The following is a 16,425-nucleotide window of genomic DNA, read 5'->3' as shown; positions in this document are numbered from 1 at the left end:
GAAAGAAAGCACAGGAAGCTCCTTGACATCGGGCCATGATGTTTCTGATGTGACCCTGCAAACAGAGGCGACAAAAGCAGAAGCAGACAAGTGGAATGGCATTGAACTGCAGAGTGTCTCTGCAGCATGGGAGACAATAGCCAGCACAAAAGGTAACCACAGAACGGGAGAAAACACATGCAACCTCTCCATATGATAAGGGGTTAATAGCCAAAACAGAGGAGGAACACGAACAATTCCACAGCCATGAAAGCAGCAGCCCAGTAAAAAATGGCAAAGGGGCTGAACAGATACATCTCAAAATAAGATAGACGGATAACTCAGAGGCAATGTGGAAAAATATAAAAATGTCCCAACATCACTAACCATCAGAAAAATGCAAATCAATATCACAATGAAATGCAGTCCCAAGCCTATTAGAATTTCAACTATCAAATGGTAAAGGAAAGAAGTGTCAGCAAGGAGGTGGGGAAATGTTGACTCTTGCTTGCTGGTGAGAATGCACAGTGGTATATCCATCCTGGGAAACAATGACATCCTTCGAAAACTAAACTAAGAGCTACTTCTGATCACACAGTCTTATTCCTTAGTTTATATCCAAAAGAAATGTAATCAGCCTCTCAAGAGGTTTCCGTGATCCTGTGTTCAGAGCAGCCTTATTCACGTAGCCAAGCTATGGGGTGAAATTGAAGTGCTCACAGACAGCTGAGGAAAGGAAATGGGGCATGTGCTTATAAACACACTAAGAAGAATGTTACTTAGCTTGAAAAACAGTATCCTGTTGGGGAGCTGGAGATCATGGCTCAGCAGTTAAGAGCACTGGCTCCTCTTATGCAGGACCCAGTTTCAGTTCCCGGCACCCATGTAGCAGCTCAGAAACATCCATAACTCCAGTTCCAGAGAATTTGATGTCACGGTTTGGCCTCCCTCAGCAAAAGGAATGCACCTGGTGCACGTGCGTTCAATAGACACCCATATCCGTAAAATAAATACATGTAAAAATGATCTTTTAAAGGTCCCGTGATTTTGACAATAAAAATGAACTTGGATGACATTATGTTAATTGAAATAAACCAAACACAGGGTGACCAAAATCGCGTGATACTGCAATCTACAAAAGTTTAACTGATACAAAAACAGAGACTAGAACGTTGCCACCCTAAGATGAGTGGGTGATGTCAAGAATTGGTTGAAGAATGTATAATTTCAGTTACATAAAAAATGAACAAATTCTTAGAAGTCATTTTGCAAAGGTGGTAACTGGAGTTAATGCTGTACTGTGTGCTTAAATCCAAAAGTTTGAGTCATGTATTAACATATACAACACACACACACACACTTCAAATAACTGGATGGTGTGGTGTCATTTAGAAGGGTATGGGAAGTCATCTCACAAAAACCGTCTCAGAACGTACGCATGTATGAGTGTGTGTTTGCATGTGTGTGCTGTGTGTGTCATGCATATGTTAATATTTGTCAGCTGACAGACAGTCAGTACACCTGCAGAAGTCCAGTATCGCTGATGCCTCCATAGCTCACTGACTTGTAAAGCAATGGAGGCCATTGTTTATACCTAGGAGTCATTGTAAATATTAAACGTGCAAAGGAGCACACGATACTCTATGCTGTTTTCTAAAAGATGAGATGCCACTGCTCTCTCATAGCATGGGGGATGGTGGTGATAGACAGCTCGAAAGGCCAAAGTTCCGCCAAAGAAAAGAAAGGATATGTAAGAATTATATGGAAAATAATACATTTTCTAAGATTGCATTGTGAGAACTGGAAAGTATAAAAATTATGGTATTTCAAATTGGCACACTATTATGTTGCAGTACAGCCAGCAGACAGATGTAAAAATAAAGTACAGATGTACCTTTTTCAGTCAAATCTGATATATGGAAATCTAGATTTAAAGAAAGATTGGTTATAGGGTCATTATTTGCTTTACAGAGCAATTTGCTATAGGGTTCTTTTAAAAGAATACATCTCTAGTATCTTTAATGTAATGTTTCACTTGCCGAAAAAAAAAATCACACAACTTTAAAAGAACTCATTCCATGAATAAAATGAAGTACATATGTTATAGGTACAAAGAGAAAAGTAGGGTGGAGAGAAAGAGAACACTGAAGTTTGGGGATGAATCAACTAATAAATTGGTGAAGAAATGTATGCCGAAACGTTATGTTTTTAGTAGTTTTTAATTTGATAATTAGGATGTCTCTGTGTGCATTAAAACACACACCCACCACATGCACACGCACGCGCCCATACACACATACAAAGAGAGAGAGAGACAGACAGGCAGACAGACAGACAGACAGACAGACAGACAGTCAGACACACGCATTGGTAAACTTACAATGACTTTTTTTCCTTCGACTAGGCTCCATGTTAATGACATGGGTTGCAGAAAATCCAGCCGGAAGACAGATGTTCAAGAGTGACAGCTCAATCATTGTCCTCTGCTGGGAAGTGCTCCTGCGATAGCATTCCGTGGTGTCTGGATGTTCAAGGTACTCCACTACAGACTGGGCCTCGGCCGTGGGCCTCTGTTTGCCGAGTGGTGTAATAGAACACAGTGCCTGGAATTTAGAGATACTGGCTTTGAGTTCTAGCTCCACATCTTCTGTACGCGTTTTAGTCTGTTCTATTCTTCTTCAGTCAGGACCTAACTCTAGCCCAAAATGACCTTGAACTCACTCTTATAAATGGTTGTTCCTGAATTCATGGTGCTTCTCCTACCTCAGCCTTCCAAGTGCTAAGATTGTAGGAGTGAGTCACTATGACAGATTTATATAACTATTTTTGTTTCTCTCTCTCTCTCTCTCTCTCTCTCTCTCTCTCTCTCTCTCTCTCTCTGTTTTTACTGTTTTATTTGCTCAATCATTTCTCTGAGAATGTCATATATGATTACTGTATCTACATCACTCTTGCTCCTCCCTTTGCCTTAAATTCCTTGTTCCTCTTTTAAATTCATGGTCTCCTCTTTAATTATTGTTACATGTGTGTTTGTGTGTATATGTGTGTGCGCACACACATTTGCACAAGTGTCTATTTCTCCTTGCTTATATGTTCATGTGTGCAGTGCTGACTATTTGAGATTTATAATCTATGTTGGAGCTCATCCCTGGAGGAAACTGATTCTCCCTCATGGTAGCCACTGCACTCCTGTATATAACATTTGATCTTGGTCTGAACTATCACTTGGCCTTGTATATCAGTGTCAGTGGAATAAACACATTGATCTCATAGGGTTTTTTTTTTTTTGAGATATTTGATGAAGCATGTAAAGCCCTGTTGTAGCCCCGTACAATGGTTGATACAAAATCAATGCCTCCTTCAGGTATCACACTATGGTATCTGTGGACCTACTCGGTCATTCTCTTTCATCCATTATTAAGCCACCGGCAACTGAAAGGAAAAAGCTACACTGTCCCAGCTCATATTGCCAGAGCCCACCTGCTTCATATAGTGGGCCCCATGTACATGATTGTGACATCTAACCGCGATACGGTACAGAGTACATAGTTTTTCAAAGTATGGCAAATCCTACAGTAAAGCTGTGCACAAGCCGAACAATAACCAAGAAAGAACAAAGGGGTAAAATACAGTGCAAAGGGCAGAAGCCACAAGAGAACAGCCCAAATTGCTCCAATTAATTTACAAGCACTTATTGGCAACATTTATCTAGGCAGTTCCGAATCACCCTAATTATATAGGACTTGTTCCCTGGGTTCTAGAATCTTACCAGTAATATGTCCTTCGTAAATTTTTGGTTTTGCAAATTACGTTTTTCCTTCTGTAGTTAACATTAGTTCATGGTCAACCACAATTGTGCCAAAACAGTTGTCAGGATTTCTGTGATCGCATCTGGATTATTTTTGTCTTATTTTATGGCTCTCTTACTAACTGTACAGATAGTTTGTCTGACTTGGAGCCTTGAACTCATCTAAAGAAACCAGGTGATAACCATAGATTGTCAGGGCTCACCTTGGGCCTTGACTCTCTCTTAGGTCTGTTTGCTCTGCCCCCTCCAGTCCAAAGATCATTCTTCTTGATAGAGACCATAGAATCAAAACAGGAGTTGAATCGTTCTGTTTTCTGTGACATCTGTTAACATTTTGCTGTGTGCCCCAATCAATGTACCTATCCCTTTGTTCTTCTTTACAAACAGCTTAAAATAGCTTTCTGTTGTCCTTGGCAGTTTTTCAGCCTTTAGTCAAGCTTTAACCCTCCTGACAATATTCTTAGAGCACTTTTTATATTGGCTCTTCACCATGTCTTCAGCCTTCCATTTGGGGGTATACATCCCTTTATATTCTACATTGAATAGCTTTAAAAGGGGGAAAAGAATGCTCCTTTCATGGTATCGTTTTTATATACCTCTAAAATAATCTGTGATTATTTTGTCAGAATTTTAAAAATAGGCTTATCTTCCCTTGAAAATATTTAGTTGCTGGATTGTCTCTTTAATTTCTGTATACTGATATTTGCTTTCCTGCATTCTAGGATAAATTCTATGTCTAGCATTATTTCTCTGGTAACCTAACAAACTCTCATGTAATAAAACACTCTTTTTAAATTTCTTATTACTTTTGGCTCAAACATCCACATCATATTCTTTGCTCAAAGATAAATTATGCATTTATTGTATTATTCTTAGTCTGTAAATTATCATACATCAATGAAATTTAAGCCATATGTATTGGTTCGGTTTATTTTGAAACGTCTCTGCCAAATTCATTTGCAACTTAACATCCTCTAATTCACATGTTCTGACACAGGTTAGAACCATACCTGAAAGCTTTACTTAGTGTTTGCTTCTTAGACTTTATGTATAAATCGTTTGGTTTGGGTATTTTTGTCCACATGCACTTTCTCCAGCCTCTGAAGAAGCACTTCACCTTGTTTTGATGAGTTACTCTCTGCTATTTGGAACAATTGCCAACGACAACAATAACAAAATCAAAACCCCACTGTGCCACCCCACTTATTTCCCAAAGCCTCCTGGTGTTCTTAACAGAAACAGAGGCAGATGCCCCTTCCTCTGTGCATGAGCCTTCAATAGCTCATGGTCAAGATGAGTGGAGTCCACATCTCTCAGAGACAGCATTGACTGTCACATGTAACCTCAGTGCAAATGTCACTCTTCCACACAGCTTACAGTCAGATCCTAGAAAACAGTTCTCCTTTGTCTCCTATGTATAAACATGAGCCTTTGAACTTGGCGTGGCCTTTGCTTTCGCTTCATTTCTGCCTTCCAGAGATATTAAAACGCCTCCAGTGTGGTCCTGACACCCTTCCAGATTCTATGTTGGGTAAAGAGATTGTTACTGCTTTTATAGAAGGGCACAGTTACTATCTCTGGAAGTCAGTCCCCACATAACACACTCCAGCCAGTCTGGAGTGTCTACTTTTACTCGTTGATACCAGTTTCAGATTCTCCTCAGTGCCTCAAAGTATTTTTTTTTCTATTCTATTTTGCTAGGTTCTATTTTTTTAATGTCATATGGGAAACCTCTATCCTTCTCAATTAATTAGAAACACAGAAGAACACTCATCAAATGCTCAAGATAGAAGTCCATCCTTCATACAACATCCATACTCCTGGGAAGCCAGGAGAAATAAGAGATTCCGCAATATCCCGTGCGGTGCGTACTTCCCAAGCATCATGCTTATTGTTGCCTGTCTCTGATGTCTTCCCAACTGCTGGCTGTCCCTAGTCATAGTTAGATTGCCATAGACTTGTAGGCTGTTGCGGTGGGTAGGTTAGGGCACCTGGTAACATTGCTTTTAGCCAGTCCTCTAAGTGAGTTAAATAGCACATGGCATAGGACACTCATTTGAACTTCCTTGTTTAAAGCCAAAGCAGAAGTGTTTTCTTCAGCTATTACTTCTTTGTTGCCTTTCTCCTCATCTGCCTAACATCGCCTGGAGGGTGATGACGCCCTAGGAAGATGGAGAAGGCAGTTGATGTGGATGTAGAGAAAATTGAACTTGTGCACACTTGGAGAAGAAGCATAGAGAGTTTGAGATATTGTGAAAGAAAGGACCCTGGATCTAGGATCCTTCCCACACACATGGGAGATTCAGACGAGATTGGGCACATTCAGGGTGGTAAGGCCGTAGACCACGTAGGAGATTCAGGACAGGATTCTATCCATGCTCCTTCCCATGCTCGTCTTGCCCTGATGTTCTAGCTGCTCGTCTCATTCTCCACTCCATTGTAGCCCATGACTTTCTGTTCTCTAGAAGCACAGGACAAGTGAAAAGGCATTTGAATTCAGCTCAGCTAAATGATAAAAATTTTGATTCATCTGGGCCTACCTTGGGATCAAACTGGGTTTGACACTGTTTGTTTATTTGTACAGGGTCTCACTGTGTCGTCCCTGGATGGCCTGGAATTGGCCACGTAGAACAGAATGGCCTGAAATTCACAGAGATCCATTCTCCTGCCTCTGCTCCCCACCCTCCAAGCACTGAGGTGCGTGGCTCCAAATCTGGCCTCAAACTGCTATGTAAGTATTATTTCTGGGGTGAAGTTATGTATAAACTTGGAAGTACTTTCACAATTAGCCGCTTGTCCCTTTAGGGCTGGCTCTATGGGGTTTGTTGAGTAAATCCAAAATAGTTTATATTTACTTGAATGTTGTATTTCAAACCATTTATGAGCTTGCATATACAATTTAGAATAGTTTTCATAAAAATAACAAAATTTAAAACTTTATGTGCTCAAAACAGATACTATAATATTCCCAGAGATTTGCTCAACCGGAGGCTTTGGGATTTTAATTGAACGCGCAAAATTAATAATAAAATTATAAAAGAAGTATGGATTTTAGTAGATACATTTGCAAACAACTACTTTAACTCCTCCTATCAATTTTGTTTTGTCCTAACATTTAGTTTAAAAACGTAACTGTAAGAGAAAACACAAGTTTAGAAAATAATAACTGACACCCTTTGGAAACTTTTATTTTGCCAATTACAAAGTCATGCATGTTTTGTCTTTAATTTTTAAGTAATAGTTTCCCCTCAGTACATATGTGTGTATATATAAATATGTATTTTCCAACAGAACTGAAAAATTAAAGGTGATGGACAACAACAATTCTCGCTTCCATTTGTTTTTCTTCTGAAAAGAATTAAATAATTAGGCATTATTATTACCAGTAAAACTCAACTTTATTATCTGAAGAATAATTACATTAACTTCCAAGACCTAAAGTCCTGCTTTCTTCTGCATGATAGCTAATGAGGGGACATTAACTCTTTGTTGCATTCTAGCTCCGGACAGTAAAAATCGATAACATGTCTTAACTCCTCTGTGCACAGCTGAGCATATGCTAAAACCATGATGCGGGACCTTAAAGTGTACAGTTGTCAAAATGTATCTGAAAGTTCTCAGGACTGTTAGAGCCGCTGGTGACAGGACAAATGAAAGAAGCCTGGCTCCTGTGGGTTTGGGAGGATTTGGCAGAATTTCTCAGAATGTCACGTTGAGGGGGAAAAAAACCCTAATGTATCACAGGGATGTTTCCTGCAATTAGAATAACAAACACGGGTAGGGACAGGCTCAAAACTGCTTACCGAGTTGTTTATAGCTATTTCCCATGGTCTCCAGAGGCCACCGAGACAAGGATGTGGTGTGAGCTCTCTCCACATTAACGGTGACACCTTGTTAAGGGGCCTTGTGTCACTTCTTTAGAATCATAGACATCCCGCCCAATTAAAATTGTTCATTGTGAAAACCAAAGAAACCTAGCCCAGGCAAGCCTCTCAGATGCTCGAAGCACAGAGTCTTACTTAACCCAGCCACAGTGCCTGCCTTGGCTCCCTGAAAATAAACATATCTTTTGCATATATGCTCTCTCTCTTGTGGCTGCCAGCACTCTGCCAAGGAGAAGTGCTATTCTAAATGGAGATTCTTTCTGTATCAGCAGGAAGAATTTATATCCAGTCAGAGAGAAAGTAGAGAGCAGCTCTTGTTGTTCGTCACATTTTAGTGCAGGGAAGTGCTTTGCCCTAAAGGTGCCAGGTAAAGAGAATTGCCAAGTAAAGAAAATTTATTGAATGCGTTTTCCAAAAGAGAAGTATATCTGACATTTTTGTTTCTAGGATCTCAGAAAAAAATAACTCTCCTTAGTCCTTTTATCAAGGAAGGACAAGCATAAAGAAAAGAAAGCGGTTTCATTCTGTCTTGGAACGCATGCACATAAATGTTTTCTATTTAATCATCTGTAATTATCTTAAGCTTCTCTTTATTCAGATGTCTGTCTGCACCACACACCAGAATACTGAGCTTCCTGAGTCCCTCTTTCTGTGCCTTCTCTCCTTTAGGGGAGCTACAGACTCTGAGAACACACTGCATTCTCTTATGGCTTCCACCCCTCACACACCTTCAGAGTAGCGTACCCCTCAGTTGCCTGGATTTTGTGTCTAGGGACACAGTAAGGAACCCAGTCAAATCTGCCTGCTTTGAAAGGGCGCGGGGATGTATGACCGTTCCGGGGGAGGAGCTACACTCTTCACATGACTGACAAACACTAAGGGTCTCCGGGACATTCCATCCTTTCGACCCTCCTAAACAGGTTACCCTTTATTTGATGTGGTTCTAGGAACCCTCAGTGTTGAAAGCTTTCTTTGTAGTTAGCGTTTGGTCTCTTCTGGAACTTTAGAAAATTTGGGCTTGACTGAAAACAACAACCGAGCAACCCAACAGCCACAACAGCAAATACAAACAACAACAAAAGCGATCCATCAACTAAAATAAAAACACCTAGTTTGAGATTCAATTCCCTCTTGCCAAGGTTGTGGAAGGGTGCTTTTCTCCCTGGTCGAGCACAGAGACTCCAGCTCTCTTCCGACTTGGTCGGGGACAAAGCAAAAGATTCCACCTCTGGGCAGGTACAATATGTTAGCTAGGGAAGGACCGCTCCTGTGGAAGGATGACAACAATTAGCACATGCTACTCATTAACAAACGGAGATTAGAACGCAGCCGAAATGGCATGCTGCCATCGGCGCGGTAGTTACGGGGCAGTTTAATTTCTAACGAATGTGAGCGCTGGATCAGTAACAATATTCGACAAAACGCCGCCTGCATTCTCTTATGGCTTTCATTACCAAATTGAAAATCTGTGTAGATTTCTGAAAATTACTTTTAAATGTAGCCAATCTCCTAGACTGCAAGGCTTGATTTGCTGGTGAGGGAGCCCTGCTGTGAGATTTTAATGAAAGATCATAGTGGCCCTCCAAGGCCGGCAAAGAGCTATGGGCCCTGGAAGACCCGAAATAATCTGTTTTACTTTTAATGGCAGCCATTTTATATTCATTAAGATCAAAATGCAGTTTTGCAGGCAAATTGCAAAGCTGTTCCACTCACAGCTTGAGAACCTGGAGGCCCTACAGCTTTTTATCTTGTTCATAAGCAAATATGCAGTTAATATCTTTTAATATGCTTTGATGCTTGCTACCTTATGGGTACATTGTACCAGAGGTTAGGGAACTGCATGTTTCCTTGGCACAGTCAGCTCGAACTAAAGCCGCCGTCCTTTTATTTCCATAATGGTAGAAGAAATGAGCCTCTTTTTATCCCCCTCCCCATTTTTTTTAAATGCAAGCTCTGCTCAAATAAATTGTAAAGCACCGTATAGTGTACATTCAGGGTCTGCACGAAAGCACAGTTTTTCACTGGGATCCATCTGTTGGTGGTTTGTATTATTTAAATTTATACAGTCACATTATTTGAATGTAAACAGCCAAATAAGATAGGATCAAATCATTGGCATCTGGAAACTGCCCTCATCCTCTTTGATTGTGAGGTTGTCTGCATTAATAATGGCGTTCTAAAGGCTGTGATTCCTCCTGATATACAGTATGACCCTAGCAGTTGTGATCTTATCAGGGTTTCACTGTAGTAGAAAATGAAGGTATTTTGCAGCTCATTTCCAGCAAAGCTAGTTTGCATTATCTGCTGTCCAGAGCAGTCCTGCTTGTTTGGTGCCTTATAAAACACCTCCATCCCCTTTCTGATTTGTAGCTGTACTTCCGGTCTAGAATCATGTAGATTAATTTCCTTCAGACTTCCTATAGAAAGCAAATAACATTGTGCTGAATGGGGAGGAGAAAGGAGGGAGGGAGGGAGGGAGGGAGGGAGGGGGAGAGGGAGGGAGGGAGAAGGGGAAGGAGGGATAGGGAGAGGGAGGGAGAGTGGGAGGGGGAAGAGAGAGGGGGAGGAAGAAGGGCAGGGGAGGGAGGAGGGAGGGAGAAGGGAGGGACAAGAAATGGGGACAAATATTGCATCTTCCCCAGTATTTTCTGTTCCTGTCTCTGAGACAAGAACAAGGGTTGATTCCAGGGTTGTCACCACTCTGTCCATTACCCCGTCTTACTTAGACCATCACCAGTAGGTCAGGACTATATATATTGTTCTTCAGAACTACTGCCCAGAACTAAAAAGTAGCCAATGGTTGTAGAAGCAAAACTCAGGGTAGAAAAAGGAGGCAACTAAGGATGATCAACTTGAAGACTTGCAGTGTAGACCAAGCGGGACAACAAGGAGACCTTGGTTCTGCAAGGATGGGAGGAGCCAGGGCACCTTTTGTTGCCGGAGGGAGGCTGTCCTGCTTCATCCTGGACAAGGTGAAGGCACAGCATTCCTGTGATATGGCGTTCGTCTCCACCATCCCAACAAGAGCTGCAGAACTGTGGGACAGCTCGTTGAAGGACCTGAGGCAACCCCTTTGTGAAAATTACCATTCATTGTGTCTTCTGAAAAAATAAAACAGCTCTCAGAAAGGAAGGCCAGCGCCTTCTCTACCTCCAGAGGCACCCAATCTCATTTCCTCACCACATCCCCCAGAATTTTATCACACAGGGTGACATGTTCCCACATTCTAAGGTCTTCTTGTTGAACAGCATTTCTTCTCTCAGTCCCTAGAACACGAGCTTCTAGGGTCCTGTGAGGAAATTTGATAGCTCTTTCCTTGGGTCTCTGGGAGGGATCAAGGTGTCTGGCTTGCCAAAGCACAATTGAACAGGCTTCTGAAAATGCTTCAAAAGCAGACAGAAATGTGTGGATGGGCAGCCAGCCAGGGTGGCCTGGGGGTTTGCAGGGAGTGGATGAGGCCTTGTGATTTAAGTAAAACGAAGTCAGAAAGGAATGTTTGGGTCTGGAGTCAGAGGGGTGTTCCGAAAGCCCAAGGTTCACTGTAAAGGATTTGAACTTGCCTCTGTAAATGAAGGGCTAAAGTATTCCCACCTGTCCAACTTTAAAAGGAAACCAGAGACTCTAAAGAACATATAATTAATTTCAATTACAAGCATTACATATCTCAGGCTAGATAGGCACTATCTTCATTTCCTGTCAGTTCAATGGACTCCAATACAAAAGTCCCATAAATTAAATTAAATTAAAACATAAAATTCCTTCTCACGTACCTCTGTTTTCTATTCTTAATACCTCTTGACATTTAGTCTTTAATATGCTACACTTTCTTCCCCTGCACAAATATATACTTCAGGTTTGATCAGTAAGGCTGCATCAGCAGGCACCATAGGATTAACGTAGCACAAATCTGTGGGAAAATAGTCAGAAAGAAAAAGAATACACTTAGATGTGAGAAGCTTGGCCCAATGATTATTTACCATCTGATTTCAGAATTAGTCTTAATTTTGCTATTCATTAGTGTTTTATCATTGATGCTTCCCAAAACAATCTGGAGATTTTTCTAGGATCAATAATCTGGCTTTCTATGGGCTCAACAATTGTGTTCTGCTTCTTTTTCACTCCAGAGCCACTGCCATGTGCTGGGTGGTGTAGCGGCCACAAAGGGGTCAGTGTCTGGCAGAGAGTGGATTTGCATTTTGATCCGGTGCAAGGGAGAAAGAGAAAGTAATCTTGCACACCATTTTCACATGCCGGTGGTATCAGCAGCTCCATCATTGCAAGTTGAATGCTGTGTAGATTCCTAAGAAGGAGGGGTGTGTGTGTGTGTGTGTGTGTGTGTGTGTGTGTGTGTGTGTGGTTGGGGTGCTGTGAAGAAGAATAATACCATCCTCTACCAGGGAAAGTGGAGAGAAAACAATCTACATGGAAGACTTGTGCTATTTGGATTTCCTTCAGCGCCAATTACCCATCATAATATTTGAATCCATACATAATGGAGTTCCTTGGCTCCTACACAGTAATGTCTTTAAGCACACAAGAGGAAGTTGTAGCTTTCAAATTCCTCCAAAAAGGTTATCAAAATTGCCCCGAAGGGTTGACATAGTTCTGCCAGACAGTGTTTTGAAGGATGATGTTATTATTTTTCATTGGTCATCCCACCAAAGTATTAAGAGAAAAAGAACTGACACCTGTCCCTCTGGTCTTATTTAACAAAAGGGAAAAAAAGCCACCACCACCAACAATAGGAAGAAAGAAAGAAAGAAAGAAAGAAAGAAAGAAAGAAAGAAAGAAAGAAAGACAAGATTTCACTTTAACAGGGTCTTTCAGGCAGAAAAATACAGCAGTAACATGTGTAAAGAAAATTTCAATATGTTTTGACAATAGTGTAATCTAGAGGAAGTGTTATCCCCCTTGTGGAGGTCATCATTCTTAATACAGTGTGTGTCATCAATTCTCAGGACAACAGAGAAAATGATCTAGTCAATACATATGAAACAGAAATCATGCATAAACATGCTGCCTCACTATAAAGTGGGTGACACACTGAAAATTGGATAGCAGTCCTGGATGCAATTTTCCATAACTTTTTATTATTCATAAGATCGTGTGATCTAATAAGCCACACCTCAAATTACTGTCCATTGAAGGTGCTCTTGAGTGATAGATTTTGACAAAGCAGACAGAGGATATATTATGATTAAGATCAGATGCTGCGGTGCTGAGTTTCTTGCTGCTGACTGTTTTCAGCTGTCTTCCGTCAAGTCTGTGTTCTCCTCCCTTAAAAAAACTGGAGAAGCATGCATCCATGGGTATGGGCATGTAGGAACGGAAACCCACTGGTAGATCCTGAGAAAGGCTCTGGTCCGAGAGACTCTCTCCCTGCACACTGATTCCAGGTAGGGAGACACTGGTTTTTAGAAAGAACGAGAGGAATGGTGGGTATCCAAGTTGAAAGAGACGAATCTCAAATGTGCTATTTTAAATAGTTGTTAAAATACCCAGGACTTTAAAGTGGCAGGCTCTTTCTTAAATATTCAAATGGAGGGGAGAATAAAATAAGATTGTTGCTACCTCAGGAGAGACTCAGAGCTCCTGAGAGAAACCAACCTTTGTCTAATCACTTCCAGTTTCTCTTGAAGCAGAATTCTTTGTGAAGGGCTTTTAAAAATCCTTCCTTCCTTCCTTCCTTCCTTCCTTCCTTCCTTCCTTCCTTCCTTCCCTCTCTCCCTGCCTTCCTTTTCTTCCTGTCTTTCTTCTTGTTTCCTCCCTCCCTCCTTTCCTTCCTTCCTTCTTCCTTTTCATCCCTTCTATCTCCCTCCCCACATTTCTCCACTTTTAACCCTGTTAACTCACTCCTCTGGCCTAGGACTGTGAAAAAGACTCTGCCCCTTTAATTCATCAAATGCAGAAAAACTGGCATACCCAGTATCTACAAGGCACATTCCAAGGGGAGATGTTTTCAATTCACTCATTATAGAAAGGTCAGGCAGGTTCAAGTTCAATGTCATGGAAAAGAAGTCCTCTCTACAAGGAGTACCACCCACACATGGAAAAGTGGAGGGAGAATTAGATGAACTATGTAACCTAATTTTTTGGGCAAATACAAGAAAATTAGCCCTGTGTGCTATTTGAATTTAAAACCACATATTAACAATTCAGCTGTAGAAGGTGCCGGCAACCACAACAAAGTAAACACGCTCTCCAAACCACTCGGCCGTAATGATGCTATTAGTATGCATGTTGCTAAGCCCAGATGTAGCCTTTAGCAGCCTAAGCCCTTCCAGTGCTTTTTGTTCTAATGGCTTCAGACTCTTTTTCAAAGTGGGCCACTCAGAGACCACCACGACTAGAGGACTAGAATTGGAGGATAATTCACACTGGCAAATGGGACATGAGCGTTCGCGCTCTCAGCTTCACCGGATCCCATTGTCTGCCATGATAATAAACAGTGTCTGCCAGGAGGCAGCGAAACACCTGTGGGTTAAGCATATGGGAGCTGAGCTTGGAGAGGTTCTTCCAGTAGGTTGAGGGCAAGACAGTTATCTGGAGAAGGGAGAGGGACGCCACAGGCACATCTCATCTTGGGAGACCCCCTCCCAGTGAATTTCACCGTCGTGAAAAGTGAGATGGGCTAGCCTTCACTTACGCGAGTTTCAGTAGAAAAACTGGACCGAACGCAATAGCGGTTCCCCTACCAGCTTTGGAATCTGGAAGCTGCCATCGTTTCTCAGTTCTCGCATGTCTTCAGAGAGAGAGAGCCTTAAAATATACAAAACTCTGCAAAGCAACCCTGACTTCCAGGACACAGAAGCTTCGGAAACCACACCAGAACCCAAAGTGTTCTGGTTCATTTTGTTTTTCTTTTGTTGTAGTTCAAATCGGTCGCTCTGGCATTTTTAGGTCCTCTTCTTGTGAAGTCACTCTCCGTTTTAATTTTATTATTGCACATATCTAGAAATAGGAGTTAGTGTTGTTTTCCATTTTGAATCGGAAGTTGGCAAACACGAGTAGAGCTGAGGGTGTAGAAAGTGACAGTATAGGTCAACATAGCGCACAGGGTATTTCGCAGTAAAATTTTAAACTGGGGGAGCGCATTTACTGCCTGTTGTAGGTTAGGCTTATGAACTATTGGTATTTGGCAGAGTGTCTAAGAGATGTATGCATGTCTATAGGTAGTAGCAGAGTACTGTAAAACTGAATTCATTTATGCCTCTTACTTTGTTCAGCCCCTCATAGACAATAAAATATACAGGGAATATATCCCTTTACAACAAGCTTTAATTATAGCACCCCTGATAAAGTGCAGAACAGTGCGAATCCCAGGAAAGAGAATTGGTAGTGGGGTGTGTGCATGTGTATGAGAGGGAGATTTGAAGGTGGTCCTTTTTTTTTTTAATTTGTAAAAATTTTATTCCCCGGGATTATATGCAACAAATTAGAAAAGGCTCTCTTACAATTTACTTCTACTTGATGTGTCAACATACTGATAGGAGTCATGGCAGAGAAACGTGACTACTTAATGAATGTATGCTACTCTTTTAATACTGCCATTTGAGACATTAAATTTTTCTTTGTGTTTTGTAAAATACTGATCGGAATGCACAAGCATGAACGGGAAAACCACTTTAAAAATCCAAAACTATGTAGCAAGTGTTCGCCGACCTTCGTCACTTGTTTTCCACCTCCAGGCAGCGTCTGATCATTACGCCCCATTATGTCAGAAATTCCAAGGAAAATCAAATGGCAGGCCCTTCCCAGTTATAAGTTACCCAGAGGAGCCCTGAACTAAGGCCCTCTCTGGAGGTAGGTTACTTTTGAGGCAAGTCTGGAAATTCCAAGACAAGAGTACTTAAGCCATTCCATGGTAATAGGGACAAATGATGAATGAATTCAGTGACCAGACTGTCAAGCCCAGCCCACCCCAGGTCTTTTTCCCCCCTTTAAACTGATAATTCCCTGGAATTGTCTTTATGGTATATTTTGGTACAGATGGTCTTTAAAGTAGTGAAAATTTAAGGAAAATGTGGCTTTGTCTAAGAGAAACTAACATTTCAAAGCCACTCTGATTTATGTGACATGGGCCCAAATTCCTTTGCAGTTAACCACGGAGCTCATCTTCAAGGAGAAAGTGCATTTTAATTACCTTCGTAGCTGACCATGTATCTCCTCACCCAGGCGTGATCTACTGCATCTTTCTCATTTTTCCCTTAGTGCGTGTCTGCCATTTGCAGCTGAGAAGATACTGTTTAAATGGGATACACTGACAGGGATATCCAAGACATAAGAAGATGGAGCCTGTCTTCTGAAACTCCAGGAGCTAGGCCTCTACCCAAATGAGGAGGTTGTGCCTTGGTGTTTGCTCCTCCCAAAGGAGCCAGAGTCTACATCAGAGACTGCATACACACAATACTCACAGTTTTAAAGCATTCTGTATGTCCATGTTGCTACACATCTAGCCCACCGGCCCTTTGATGCATTTGATGTTTGGAAAACAAGGTTTTCAGTCAATTGTTTATATTTTAAAACACTAATACAAGTAATAATACTGAGTCAAAACTTGAGCAAGCACTGTGTACGTGTTTTGGCACCTTTAAAGTTTGAAAGCTAAACAGGATGCTTACTCAAAAGCTGAATTCTGACACAGAGTAGGTGCATAATACAAGCCTATGAACTAATTATCTGGCGAGAATGTAAAGTAGTAAATCAAAGCAGTTATACAAATAAAGGACCACAGGAAAATACAAAAGAAAGTGT

At 41.3% G+C, this 16,425-nt stretch overlaps 1 long non-coding RNA gene across 1 annotated transcript in view; it reads left to right on the top strand.

Annotated features, from left to right (window-relative positions):
• Window positions 1–16,425, top strand: part of LOC100909672 (uncharacterized) — a 361,625-nt gene that overhangs the window by 324,432 nt on the left and 20,768 nt on the right. The window contains exons 6-8 of the long non-coding RNA XR_005493507.2: window positions 2,384–2,513; window positions 5,489–5,651; window positions 6,372–6,518. This is a non-coding gene — a long non-coding RNA (uncharacterized LOC100909672). The remainder of the gene's footprint in view (window positions 1–2,383; window positions 2,514–5,488; window positions 5,652–6,371; window positions 6,519–16,425) is intronic.

The sequence above is a fragment of the Rattus norvegicus genome, chromosome 14 (assembly GCF_036323735.1).
Source record: "Rattus norvegicus strain BN/NHsdMcwi chromosome 14, GRCr8, whole genome shotgun sequence".
In the NCBI taxonomy this organism is placed as follows: Eukaryota; Metazoa; Chordata; class Mammalia; order Rodentia; family Muridae; genus Rattus; species Rattus norvegicus.
Note: the sequence above shows the minus strand (reverse complement) of the source record. Positions and strands in the feature narration are given on the sequence as shown.